The sequence below is a fragment of the Lipotes vexillifer genome, unplaced genomic scaffold (assembly GCF_000442215.2).
Source record: "Lipotes vexillifer unplaced genomic scaffold, Lipotes_vexillifer_v1.1 scaffold459, whole genome shotgun sequence".
Classification (NCBI taxonomy): Eukaryota; Metazoa; Chordata; class Mammalia; order Artiodactyla; family Lipotidae; genus Lipotes; species Lipotes vexillifer.
The window spans coordinates 2849128-2862387 of NW_006769874.1; positions in this window are offsets into that span (position 1 = coordinate 2849128).

The window sequence follows — 13260 nt, forward strand, 5'->3', positions numbered from 1 at the left end:
ATCCTTGCTGTGTCCCTCCTTGGACCAACAAAGACTACTGCAATATTAACTCTTAGTGGGGAAACAAGTACATATTAACAACACCTACATTGAAAAATCCTTGATTTTACAACAAGCATCTTCAAACATTCTCCCTTCTAACAGATATGAACAGAATAATGTCCCCACATCACTACCAAGCTGCAAGAGGAGCACAAAGGAAACTGTTCAGCCTCCTCTGTGTAATACCGCCATCGTGGCATCACACGCACATCCACTTAGCAAAGACTCTTGTCTGTCTTCCATAAAGGATATTTGTCATGTTTTCTCACCACTGAGCACCTTCTGAAGACCCTCCCGATGTTAGGGAATCGGCCACCACTTGATCTCCAGGCAGAGGCCAGGAGGCGGTTCCCTAGCGCCCTGCACAGACGTGTAGCCCTGACCCAGGTTCATGGATTCGATGCAGGTGCCTGCAAGATTCTTCAGTCTGGAGGTGAGCAGCGCGGGTGGAAGCAGGGCTTGTCACCAAGCCTGGCGTATTTTCCTATTTTTATTCCTATTTTCATTAAGTGAGGATTTAACTCCACTGCCAATCCTTCAGCAGAACACCCAAACTTGCACAGTAATTATATTCAATTATTTTTGAAATTTTGTTAATTTTAGTCATATAAAACTCAGAGCTTTAAGTGTTTTCAATTTTTGATGTGATAAAGGTGTATCTGTCAAGGTCGATGGGTAGAGCATGTTCTTTTCACAGCTTAACTAAACTAAGAAGCTTAGGCTCCTACTTCTGACAATGTCTCAAGCAGGTCCCCAGGACAAGGTAACTTCAGAAAAAATAGATGCCTAGGATGAAGGTACACCTTGAAGGGGAGTTATCACTGGATCTGTGTCACCATGAGGTCATCTAACTATCGATATCAATTCGGCACATACTTTTGAGCATCTACGGTTTATGGTAACTAATACGCTAGACTCTGGAGATGCAGAGTTTGTAGGAGATGAAAGTGTAGAATGGAAACAGAAAAGTAAGTTAACAGGTTTGTAAAGGATCTGGGAGGTAATCCTCACCCAGAAGAAGACAAAGCCCCAGGGGAGAGCCCTACCTGGGTAGGGTAGGTAGGCCCTTGAAGGACAAATAAGAATTAGGGAGGGGACAAGTGGAGAGAACTTTTCCAGAAAGAGCTAGCACAGGGGAAGGCACAGCTGTGTGAGAGAACAGGGACCACGGAAAGGGCGTGGAATTTAGCAGGTTGGGCAGAGTTTTGCAGGACAGTAGGACATGAGGTTCGAGGAACAGGTAGTAGATACGCAACGGGTTTTATATCCCACGCCCAGGAGTGACTGGGAATGACTGAAAATGTGTTTCTGTGGGAGTGACAACTGTGACTAAATGGGAATTAGTGGCGAATCCTCCTATATCCTGAGAAAGGTCCTAAGAGAGTTCTGCCCAAGTGGAGTCTAAGGGTTTCCTAAAGACGGCAGCCATGCAGTAAGGTCTCAGACTCCTGTTTCAACAGACCATACATCCCGTGTTCAAAGTCAGAAAAGTCAGAGGCAAAATGGCATGTCACTGAGATCCCACTTCTGGGCACCCCAAAGGAAAGGAGCTCTGTGTTCGTAGAGCCACATGGGCAGAAGAGACCTTGGGTCTCATCTATTACAATGACTGTCATTTGTTTTTATCCCAAGACACTTGAGAGGGATGACAATCCCATAAGTAACTGGTAATGGATCACCAGCTGGTAATGAGTCTCAAGATGTAAATGTGTATGTGTGTTTCCTGCCTAAGCGCCCCAACTGGAACCTCCAGGACAATCACAGCTAGAAGTGGTAGGAGTGGACATCCTTGTATTTTTCCTCATCTTTGGGGGAAAGTATCCAGTCTTTCAAAATTAACAATGATGTTAGCTGTGAGTTTTTCATAGATAGACTTTATCATTTTGAAGTTCTTCTATTGTTGTCATTGTTTGAATATTCATAAATGGGTGTTAACTTTTGTCAAATGATTTTTCTGTGCCTATTGAGATGATCAGATGTTTTATTTTTTTACTGACGTAACATATTACATTAATTTACTTTTTTGTTGAGCCAACCTTGCGTTCCTGGGGTAAATCTCACTTGGTAATGGCATATAATCTTTCTTATATTTTGCTGGATTTGATTTGCTAGTCATTTGTTGAGTATTTTTGCATCTATATTCATAACAGATATTGGTCTTAATTTTCAGTCCTTTTGATTTTTCTCTTAATCAGAGTAATACTGACCTCGCTGAGTGAGTTGTGACGTGTTCCCTCCAATTTCTTGGAAGATTTTGTGAGGAAGTGGTATTAATTCTTCTTGTTTGGTAGGAGTTTTACCAGTGAAGCCATCTTGTCCTGGATTTTCTTTGTGGGAAGTTTTTAAATTATTATTACAATTTAGTCTCTTGTTAGAAATCTACTAGAATTTTCTATTTATTCTCAAGTCAATTTCACTAATTTGTATCTTTCTAGGACTGTTTCCATTTCACCCAAGCTACATACATTACTGTCATACAGCAGCTCATCTGTAAGACAGTCAGTGATGTCTCCACTTCCATTTCTGATTTCAGTAATTTAAGTCTTCTTTCTTTTTTCTTGGTCACCTTTAGCTCTTATCTTAAATTCCCTCCTTGGTAACTTCACATACTCTAATGTCTGGATATACAAATTTCTCATCCAGGTAAAACCTGAAATCATTTGTATTTTCTACTCATCTATAAGAATATTTTAATGTAAAAGATTATCTATGAATACCTTTTTAACTCTGTGAACTATTTAAAGTATAATTTCATAAGATGACTTATCTAAAAATTAAGATAGCTAACCATTCACAGGTAAAATTCTAAAGTGTACTGAAAGGCTACCACGGTATAGTGGGAAAACACCCACCTAGGATTCTGGAGACCTCTTAGAACACGTGCTCTGCTATGAACTAGCTCCAGAATTTTCTTATAATAAGTCACTTATTTTCTTTAGGCTATAAATGTAATTCCCACACCTGGCAGGATTGTGAGCTAATACATTGCCATCAATCATAGAGAACCTGAGGAGCAGCAAATAAACTCTGTTCAGAACCAAAGTCTGAGCATAGGTCTCCTGACATGCCAAGCATAAGGTAGCACTACTTAGTGCACATATTCCCTTTCCATAATTTTCTTTAAAGCTCAAAGATCTATTATTAGATTTTCTTGGGTTTGACAATTAAAAGGCATGAGAGGAGACCTCATGAACCATTTATATTTATAAAGGAGACCATGAACTATTTCAAATTCTTAAATTCAGCAACAGGGGAAAAAACAGACTCATCCATCAGAAGTTCTTTTTTCTTTCTTTCTTTTATAATCTGACATAAATCATGGAAAGCAAAGGCGAAATTTAAAAGCAATAAGATATTTTCCAGTGGTTCACCTTATCCTTGGAAATGAAACTTACTAGCTGTTACCCAGATGTACTTAATATAGCTTAAAACAACTGTGCTCTGGTTAAAATGTGGTGTAATAATTTAACAATGTGCTATCTGCCTGAAACAAGACCACCCATACTTGGGAAATTTCCATCTTTTTTGAAGTCAGGATAATACAAAAGTTGGCAAGTTCGGAGAAAGGGCAATGAAGGAGGCCCTAGATGAAGTTCAGAGAATGCAGTTTTCCATATAGATGTGTATGAATTGTCAATGATAAATAAAAACAATTATTGTTTAGTTTTCATGCCCAATACATCCACATTGGAATAGATGCTTCCAGCAGAAAACAGCCACATTATTTCAGATTTGTGTCTCCACTTAACCCAATACCTTTCCCAAATACTTCCATCTAAAGGAATCAGGACCAACGACCACACACAAGACTGAGGGATCACTTTACAGAAGCAAATCCAGAAGCTGCCAGTGTGCCTGCAAGTCTTCATCTCTGGAAAATATTAAAGCATCCTTCTGTGCCAGTAACAAAAACAGACTCAAAAGGGCGAAAACGAAGTTCTGTGCTGATAGTTCAAATGAGAGCGAAAGCTTCTGTGGTTTCTAACCTGAGGACTTTTGTCTTTTAAGATTCCCTTGTGGAGAAGCTTTTAAAAATGTAATGATAAGCCTTACAGCAGGACCGCACCTACCGTGTGTTCTGTGGGACGCCAGCACAGCCAGGCCCTAACGTAGTCCTCGTCAGTCCCACATGGTCACTGTGACACCCACACATAGTCATCACACGCTTGCAAGGGAGCATTTTCCAAAGTACGTCAGTTATTTTTATGAACCTTGATTCTAGCCACTGTCACTATTAATCTGGATATATTTCTTTATATCTGAGTAGCCCATATAAAGTATGGAACCAATAAAACATGTAACATGGATTGCTTAAAAATGAAGAAAACTGCTACAAAAAAAGATGGCTCTTTTAATTCCAGTTGACCGTCCCCAAGATATTGGATCGTGCTCATTCACAAGCAAGGATTTATTTTGCTCTTCGAGCCAAGCAGTGCTGTAGGCTCTGGTCATCAGACAGTGGGGCCAACAAATTGATCAGATATTCAAACTGGACTCACACGAATCAGAGATCTTACCCTGGATCAGGTTTCACTAGCAATTTCAAGGATGAAGCCATCAGAAGGCATGAAACAGCAGGACTCAAGTTCGGAGCCTCCTCCCCTCCGGGGCCGCTGGGCCAAGCACAGGGTCAGTTCACACAGCGGGGAAACTTCAGGCTATGAAATATCTCCACTTCATGCCTCAGGTACTTGTGCAGCTTGTAGACGTCTCTGAGGGAGCCATGGCTCACAGATCCACAGATCATAGATTTACTTACCACACGCAATCCTAACCCAGAGACATCCTGCTAAAAGCATCACATAGATTAAGACTCTCTTCCCAGCAAATACCATGAGTCTATGTACCAGGAGATGGGGTATTGCCTTGGTGACAGAGACAGTCCAGCCTACCTGCCTTCTCTCTCCCGACTGGCCCCTGTGTGTTCCCAGTAACTAGAGGGAAACAGATCACAGTCAAGCTGCCCTAACACCTTTCTCCCTGATATTAAACGAGACAGGCATGCAACCCCCTTCTCGCATGGCTCGTATTCTGTGCAGAGAAGCCAGTAAGAGGGTGGACACGTGCATAGACAGACTGCCTTTAGAGAACTGTGTGCTATGGAGACTGAAACGGGGCGACAGGACAGAGAACAAGAGAGAAGACTGTTCAGATCAGGTGGTCAGAGGTCTCTCTGAAGACATGATTAAGGAACTGAGATCTGAAAGGCAGGACGCCGTTCACGTGAAAATTTCTGGAAAATCATTCTAGTCGGGAAAAAGAGCAAGGGCAGAAGTTCTAACGCAGACGGCTTGGTGTGAAACAGAAGTGACTGGGAGATGTCAGACTGCGCCTGCGCGGGTGGGGCTTATTGGACCAGGAGGACAGTGGGCGGGGCCCGGGCAGGTCGGAGAGGCCACAGTGGGAAGCTCTTACCGCGCTCTAGGCAGCGCGATGCCCACCACAGGGAGTAGGGGAAGAATGACGCAGTCTGCTTGATGTTTCAGGAAGATGGTCTGGCTGCCGGGTGGACAAGGGGCGGTCATGCGAAAGTGGTCCAGGAGACAGAGAATGGTGGTTGGACTAAGGTGGCAGAAGAAAAACATGGCAAGAAACGGAGGGATTTGTCTTACGTATCAAGATTATGGCCAGGGCTGTGTAAATTACACCTCAGTAAAGGATGGTTCAATATACATGGCCAAGAGTCCTTATCTTTTGAGGATATTACTATATACTGAAATATTCACAGCTAAAAGCATACCGTGCCAGAGATTTCCTCAAAATACATAGAGCATGCGTTGGGGGTGGGGCGCTGAAACAAGAACTGAGTTGATAACTGTTGAAGTTAGGTGATGGGTACCTGGAGATCTATTATGTATTGAATATATGCTTAAACTTTTTCATAATAAGATATTTGAAACTGAACAGTCCGGGGACAGGACTCCTATGGTCATGGGGTTGTAAAGCAACTTGTGAGTTACTGGTGGAACCACTCACCCCACCCATGGCCACAGTAACCTGTGATTCCTGTCTGCCTAGAGTAGGAGGAAAGTTCCTTTGAACAGAATGCATTCTTTTTAAGCCACTTTAATTGGTGGAAATGATCAATTTCTTTGGTCGTTTGGAAGCTCTTTGTTACACTGAGCTAAAAATAAATCCTTCAGAAACTTCCAACCCTGGGACCTAGTTCAGCAACATGGAAGCCAAGAAACAAGTGGACTCTTCCTACATGATAATCTACAGACTTCAGGACAGCTCTCCTGTCTTCTACAAAAGCTGAAACGCGGATCCTTTAAATCATCCCTAAAACCAAAAGGAGAGATTTTCCTACAAATTGTTCTCTTCCTGTTCCTCCTCCTTTTTTCCCAAGCCCAGGTATTCTTAGCTTCCTTCTAGGACCTTGCAATTTCAATTAAGGCCTCTCTTTTCACTGGTTTATTCACATACATTGTCCCCATATTGAATAAATCCTAAATATATACAGCAATAGTTCTCAATCTGTTTTCTTCTGAAATACACATAGTGAATAACATTTCTGTGATATAATCTCATACACAAATTAAAAAGTACAAAACTACTCTTTAGACTATATAATTTCTAGCATTGGAGCTTGCCCCTACCCACGGGGTAACAGCCAGAACTGCCACGTCATTTGTCCACAGTTAACTGGACCAAGGACAGCAACTGACCCAACAATAATATTCCACTTCATACTGACAGGAAGTAATAATTCAAAATAAAAGTATTGTAGTCAGTTCTTTCTGTCAGTGTTTCATATTAATCAAAGTGCCCCAAATATTGAACGTCGTTCTTGCTCTCAGAATCATGTTAAAACATTCGCCAGCATCCCTTTAGCACAAAAAATCATCACATTAATGGGATGTTCATGGTGATGATGTATGCGGTTCAGACTTTGTGCTCAAAATCAACACCTGTTCATCTCAGCTCTCCCCACTCACAAGCCCACCCCAAAGACAGCGTCTCTCAACAGCAAGGCTGATTCCGTGTTTATAACCAACTGTGCCTCCTGGCTCTCTACTGCAAAAGAACAGAATGTACCTCAGTTAGAACACAGAACTCTCTGCAGACCTCTCGGTCCCGGGGCTTCACAATTATACTGTGATTCGTTTTGTGTGATCCACAGCGTGTACACCTGTGCACAGCAAGGATACGGGCCATCCCACCCTCACAACCAAGCCTCCCACTTTCACCTCTCACATCTCTTAGCCAAATTTTAAATGGTCAAGGTGTCAACAGTTATGTGGTTTCTATAACTACAACCAAATTTTCTATCCTTAGTTTATTGATGATAAGGAAAAATTCAAAATCATAACCAGCACTTACCTTATGATACTTGTGTAAATATCATTAATCATTCAGTCAAGTAACACTCCTTCTCCAAGACCCCACAGGACAACTATTTAGGCAACAGAAGCAAAATATTCCTAGAATCAAGCTTAATCAAATACACACTCTCACATTACATAAATTGCTAACAATCATGATGCTGAAACTCATTTTAATTTCTTTCATACCAGGACCATAAATGCTTTGTTTCATTTACTTAAACTCTCTAATTTTCTTTTTATTTTTTATTAATTAAAAAACTTTCATCATATCTTGAAGATGTTCTATTTTTCAATATCACTGTTTACTGCCTGGAGCCCCTTTCTACCTGGAGATTTCCCCAGAACCCTCCATCCACATGCAGGAACCTGGACCTAGTGTTTTCTAAACCTGATGCACAGCTGAAGTCTGGGGATTCCCTTCATTACATCTTGGGTTGGATTAATTATGTTCTGGATCTCAAGGCTTCCCTTTTTTCCCAACCCTCAATTTATTGGAATATTTGCTCAAGTAAATTTCTTTCTCAGAAAGAGTGTCTTGGAGTGTGAACTTCATACCTATGTGTTAACTGAAAATGACTGTATCTAGCCTGCAATTCAGTCGATTGCTTGCTGTCTACATGAGTCTCCCTCAGAAAGTAGAATAAATTACAAGGTGAACAAGGAAGAACAGACTCAAATAAAAATGCAATTAACATAGAGGGAATTTACCTCAACATAATAAAGGCCATATATGACAAACCCACAACCAACATCATTCTCAATGGTGAAAAACTGAAACCATTTCCACTAAGATCAGGAGCAAGACAAGGTTGCCCACTCTCACCACTATTATTCAACATAGTTTTGGAAGTTCTAGCCACAGCAATCAGAGAAGAAAAAAGAAATGAAAGGAATCCAAATCGGAAAAGAAGAAGTAAAGCTGTCACTGTTTGCAGATGACAGGATACTATACATAGAGAATCCTAAAGATGCCACCAGACAACTACTAGAGCTAATCAATGAATTTGGTAAAGTAGCAGGATACAAAATTAATGCACAGAAATCTCTTGCATTCCTATACACGAATGATGAAAAATCTGAAAGAGAAATTAAGGAAACACTCCCATTTACCATTGCAACAAAAAGAATAAAATACCTAGGAATAAACCTACCTGAGGAGACAAAAGACCTGTATGCAGAAAACTATAAGACACTGATGAAGGAAATTAAAGATGACACAAACAGACGGAGATATATACCATGTTCTTGGATTGGAAGAATCAACATTCTGAAAATGACTATACTACCCAAAGCAATCTACCGATTCAGTGCAATCCGTATCAAACTACCAATGGCATTTTTCACAGAACTAGAAGAAAAAGTTGCACAATTTGTATGGAAACACAAAAGACCCCGAAAAGCCAAGGCAATCTTGAGCAAGAAAAACAGAGCTGGAGGAATCAGGCTCCCGGACTTCAGACTATACTACAAAGCTACAGTAATCAACACAGTATGGTACTGGCACAAAACCAGAAATATAGATCAGTGGAACAGGATAGAAAGCCCAGAGATAAACCTACGCACATATGGTTACCTTATCTTTGATAAAGGAGGCAAGAATATACAACGGAGAAAAGACAGCCTCTTCAATAAGTGGTGCTGGGAAAACTGTACAGCTACATGTAAAAGAATGAAATTACAACACTCCCTAACACCATACACAAAAATAAACTCAAAATAGAGTAAAGACCTAAATGTAAGGCCAGACACTATAAAGCTCTTAGAGGAAAACATAGGCAGAACACTCTATGACATAAATCACAGCAAGATCCTTTTTGACCCACCTCCTAGAGAAATGGACATAAAAACAAAAATAAACAAATGGGATCTAATGAAACTTGAAAGCTTTTGCACAGCAAAGGGAACCATAAACAAGATGAAAAGACAACCCTCAGAATGGGAGAAAATATTTGCAAATGAATCAACGGACAAAGGATTAATCTCCAAAATATATAAACAGCTCATGTAGCTCAATATTAAAAAAAACAAACAACCCAATCCAAAAATGGGCAGATGACCTAAACAGACATTCTGCAAAGAAGATATATGGATTGCCAACAAACACGTGAAAGGGTGCCCATCAGCACTAATCATTAGAGAAATGCAAATCAAAACTACACTGAGGTATCACCTCACAACGGTCAGAATGGCCATCATCAAAAAATCTACAAACAATAAATGCTGGAGATGGTGTGGAGAAAAGGGAACCCTCTTGCAATGGGTGGGAATGTAAATTGATACAGCCACTACAGAGAACAGTATGGAGGTTCCTTAAAAAACTAAAAAACAGAACTACCACATGACCCAGCAATCCCACTACTGGGCATATACCCTGAGAAAACCATAATTCAGAAAGAGTCAGGTACCACAATGTTCACTGCAGCACTGTTTACAGTAGCCGGGACATGGAAGCAACCGAAGTGTCCATCGACAGATGAACGGATGAAGAAGATGTGGCACATATATACAATGGAATACTACTCAGCCATAAAAAGAAACAAAATTCAGTTACTTGTAGTGAGGTGGATGGACCTAGAGTCTGTCATACAGAGTAAAATCAGAAAGAGAAAAACAAATACCGTATGCTAACACATATATATGTAATTTAGAAAAAACAAAAAATGGTTCTGAAGAACCTAGGGGCAGGACAGGAATAAAGACGCAGACTTAGAGAATGAACTTGAGGACATGGGGAGGGGGAAGGGTAAGCTGGGATGAATTGAGAGAGTGGCATGGACATATATACACTACCAAACGTAAAACAGATAGCTAGTGGGAAGCAGCCGCATAGCACAGGGAGATCAGCTCGGTGCTTTGTGTCCACCTAGAGGGGTGGGATAGGGAGGGTGGGAGGGAGGCTCAAGAGGGAGGAGATATGGGGACATATGTATATGTATAACTGACTCACTTTGTTATAAAGCAGAAACTAACACAACATTGTAAAGCAATTATACCCCAATAAAGATGTCAAAAAAAAAAATGTAATTAAGAGCATTGGAGAAAAGCAAGAAAACAACCAAAAATATGAAAATGGTGAAAGAAGTAAAAGGGTTAAGAATGAAAATGGAATAAAGTGGAATGAAAGGCAGATGAAAGACATCTCTAGCAACCAGAACCCGAGGAATGGGATGGGGTAAACATGTAAAACTGTCATCTAGGGAGACTTCCCAGGGGAGGAAAGGAGTCCCTCCACCCACACGTGGAGAGCACTGGCCTGACAGGGAACTGATGGGAACAACGGCCCCTGAGATGTGTGCCAGTAAAACCTCAGGCTTCAAAGCTGAAGGGCAACACCCTCAAGGCCTCGAGGAATCAGACAGACATCTAGCTTCTAAAAACAACCATGTATAAAACAGTGGAGCACCATTTGCAAAAGTTCAGTAAGAGAACCTGTGTACCAGGCACAGAAAACAGGGTTAAACATGCAAGAACTGGGGTGTTCTGTCACCATGAGCCCTTTTGAGGAATGTAGTCAAAGATAAGCTTCATCTAACCAGGAGATGACTGGAAAGTTTTCAGCAAAAGTGTCCCGTGAATGCAGCCATGAGCCGACCCAGCAACAGGAAAAGAAAAGGTGTTTATTTGTGTTGACACTTACCCGACAGGTGTGTCTGCAAGGACACAAATCAGACAAATATCTTGAGACTTTAAAAAATTTGAATGCAATAACTAATGAGAAATCTTAAAGGCCAGTTAACAAAGATTGATTTTTTTCTTAATGATTGACCATTTCTAGGCTTTCTCCTCTTCCAAATAAACAGGAAACAAAATAATAAATGAAAGGGACAATTTTATGATTCATAAAGATAAACAAGCTGTTAAATAGCTTCACTGCTACTGGCTCAAAACTTTACGTAGAAAAGGGGTATAATTTTTAGACATTTGCAGAAATCCTGAGGATAACACTTTTAATCTGTACCGTTTCATATTTCTCATGATTTATTAAAAAACAAATGAGTTTAAAGAAAGGAAGTAAAAATCTATGCTCCTAAATGGCAAAGTTCATCAATGGATGTTAAAATTAGTAGGTAAAAGTTTGATGACAAATGAATATTTATATAATTACAAGGTATCCACCCCAAAAAATGTTTATTAATTATAAAAGGAAAAATACTGACTTTATAATAGAGAAACCTGATGCAAAGAATATTAACCAAGTTATGAACATAAACAAGGTCATCAAAACAAACCAATCTCGTGTTGCTAGAATAAGAACACGTCACTCCTGACAAAACAAGCATCTAATCATAAGGAAGAAATTTTGCAAAAGAATTGACCTGTACTCTTCAAAAAGTCAAGGTCAAGACAAAGAAAGTCTCTTCCAAGTTAGAGGAGACTAGAAGACATGATCCTTACATGAAATGCCTCATCCTGGAATGGGAAGATAGTTATTAAAAATGTTTAAATGTTAATTGGAAATGAACCGTGGATTAGACAAATAAGATGATGGTACACTATGTATTAATGTCACATTTCCTGGCTTTGGTAAACTGTGTGTATTTATGTAAGAGGATGTCATTGTTCTTAGGAAAGGCATGATAATGTGCTTTGGCACAAAGGCTATTATGTCTCCAACTTACTCTCAATGGTTTTGAAAAATAAACTTCTATGGATGTAATTCAATAGAAATATTATGCAAGCCGTATGTATAACTCTAAATTTTCTGGTGGCCACGTTTTAAAAATCAAAATAAATGATTTAATTTTGATATTTGCTTTAACCCAGTATACAAAAATATTATTTCAGCACATAATCAATATAAAACCTTTTAATGAGAAAGTTTATACTTTTTGTACCAAGTTTTCAAAATCCGTTGTGTAGTTTCGACTTACAGATCATCTCAATTTGAACTAGCCTTATTTCAAGTGCAAATAGCTACATGTAGAGAGAGTAAGAAAGAAGGGATATGAATAAACAATAAATCAATTTAAAACAGTATAAAACAAAAATAAAATTATTCTTTAATCTGGGTAAAAACTATATAGTATGTCCATGTATTATTCTTACAATTTTTCTATAAGTTTTGAGCAGTATCAACATTTTAAAATTACAATAAAAATCAAATAATAAAAATGATACAGGATACGATAAATAATTTCATGCCAATAAATTTTAAATCTTAGCAGACGGGCAAGGCTTTAGAAAAATATCTTACTAAAATGAATCCAAGAAATTATTTAAAGCCAGAGTAATCCTATCATAGGGCAGTAGTTCCTAAACTTTTTGGTCTCAATACCCCTTCAAACTCAAAAATTACTGAGGACCTCAAAGAGCTTTCATTTATGTAGTTTACATCTACCAATATTTAGAAAATTGTAAATTAAAGCTAAGAATTTTTCATTTACTTTTGAATTCATCTAAGTTAACAATAATAAATCCACTATGTTTCAACATAAATAATCTATTTTGGAAAACTAACTATATATTCTAAAACAAAAATAAATTTAGTGAAATGAGTGGCATGGTTTTATATTTTTCAAATCTCCTTAATGTCTAACCTAAAATAAGACGGCTGATTCTCATACTTGCTTCTGCATTCAAGTTGCTGCACTATGTTGTTCTGGTTGAAGATACGTGTTGGGAAAGGAATAAGTATGTTTAATAGTTCTTTCAGACAATCGTGAATAATCTTTGATGCTACAAACTCCAAAATATGACAAGTGCATGTTTCTTAAAGGCTGTGTGAATTGTAGAATCTGAAACCATATCCACAAACTTTTCGTAACCTTAAGAATCAAAATCTATTGGCCTATCTTCCACTTTGAATGAATGGATCTTTACCAATGCATGGTTTTGGAACACCATGCATTGATCATGTGGAAACATCAGTTCACTGAGCTATGCCGATCTT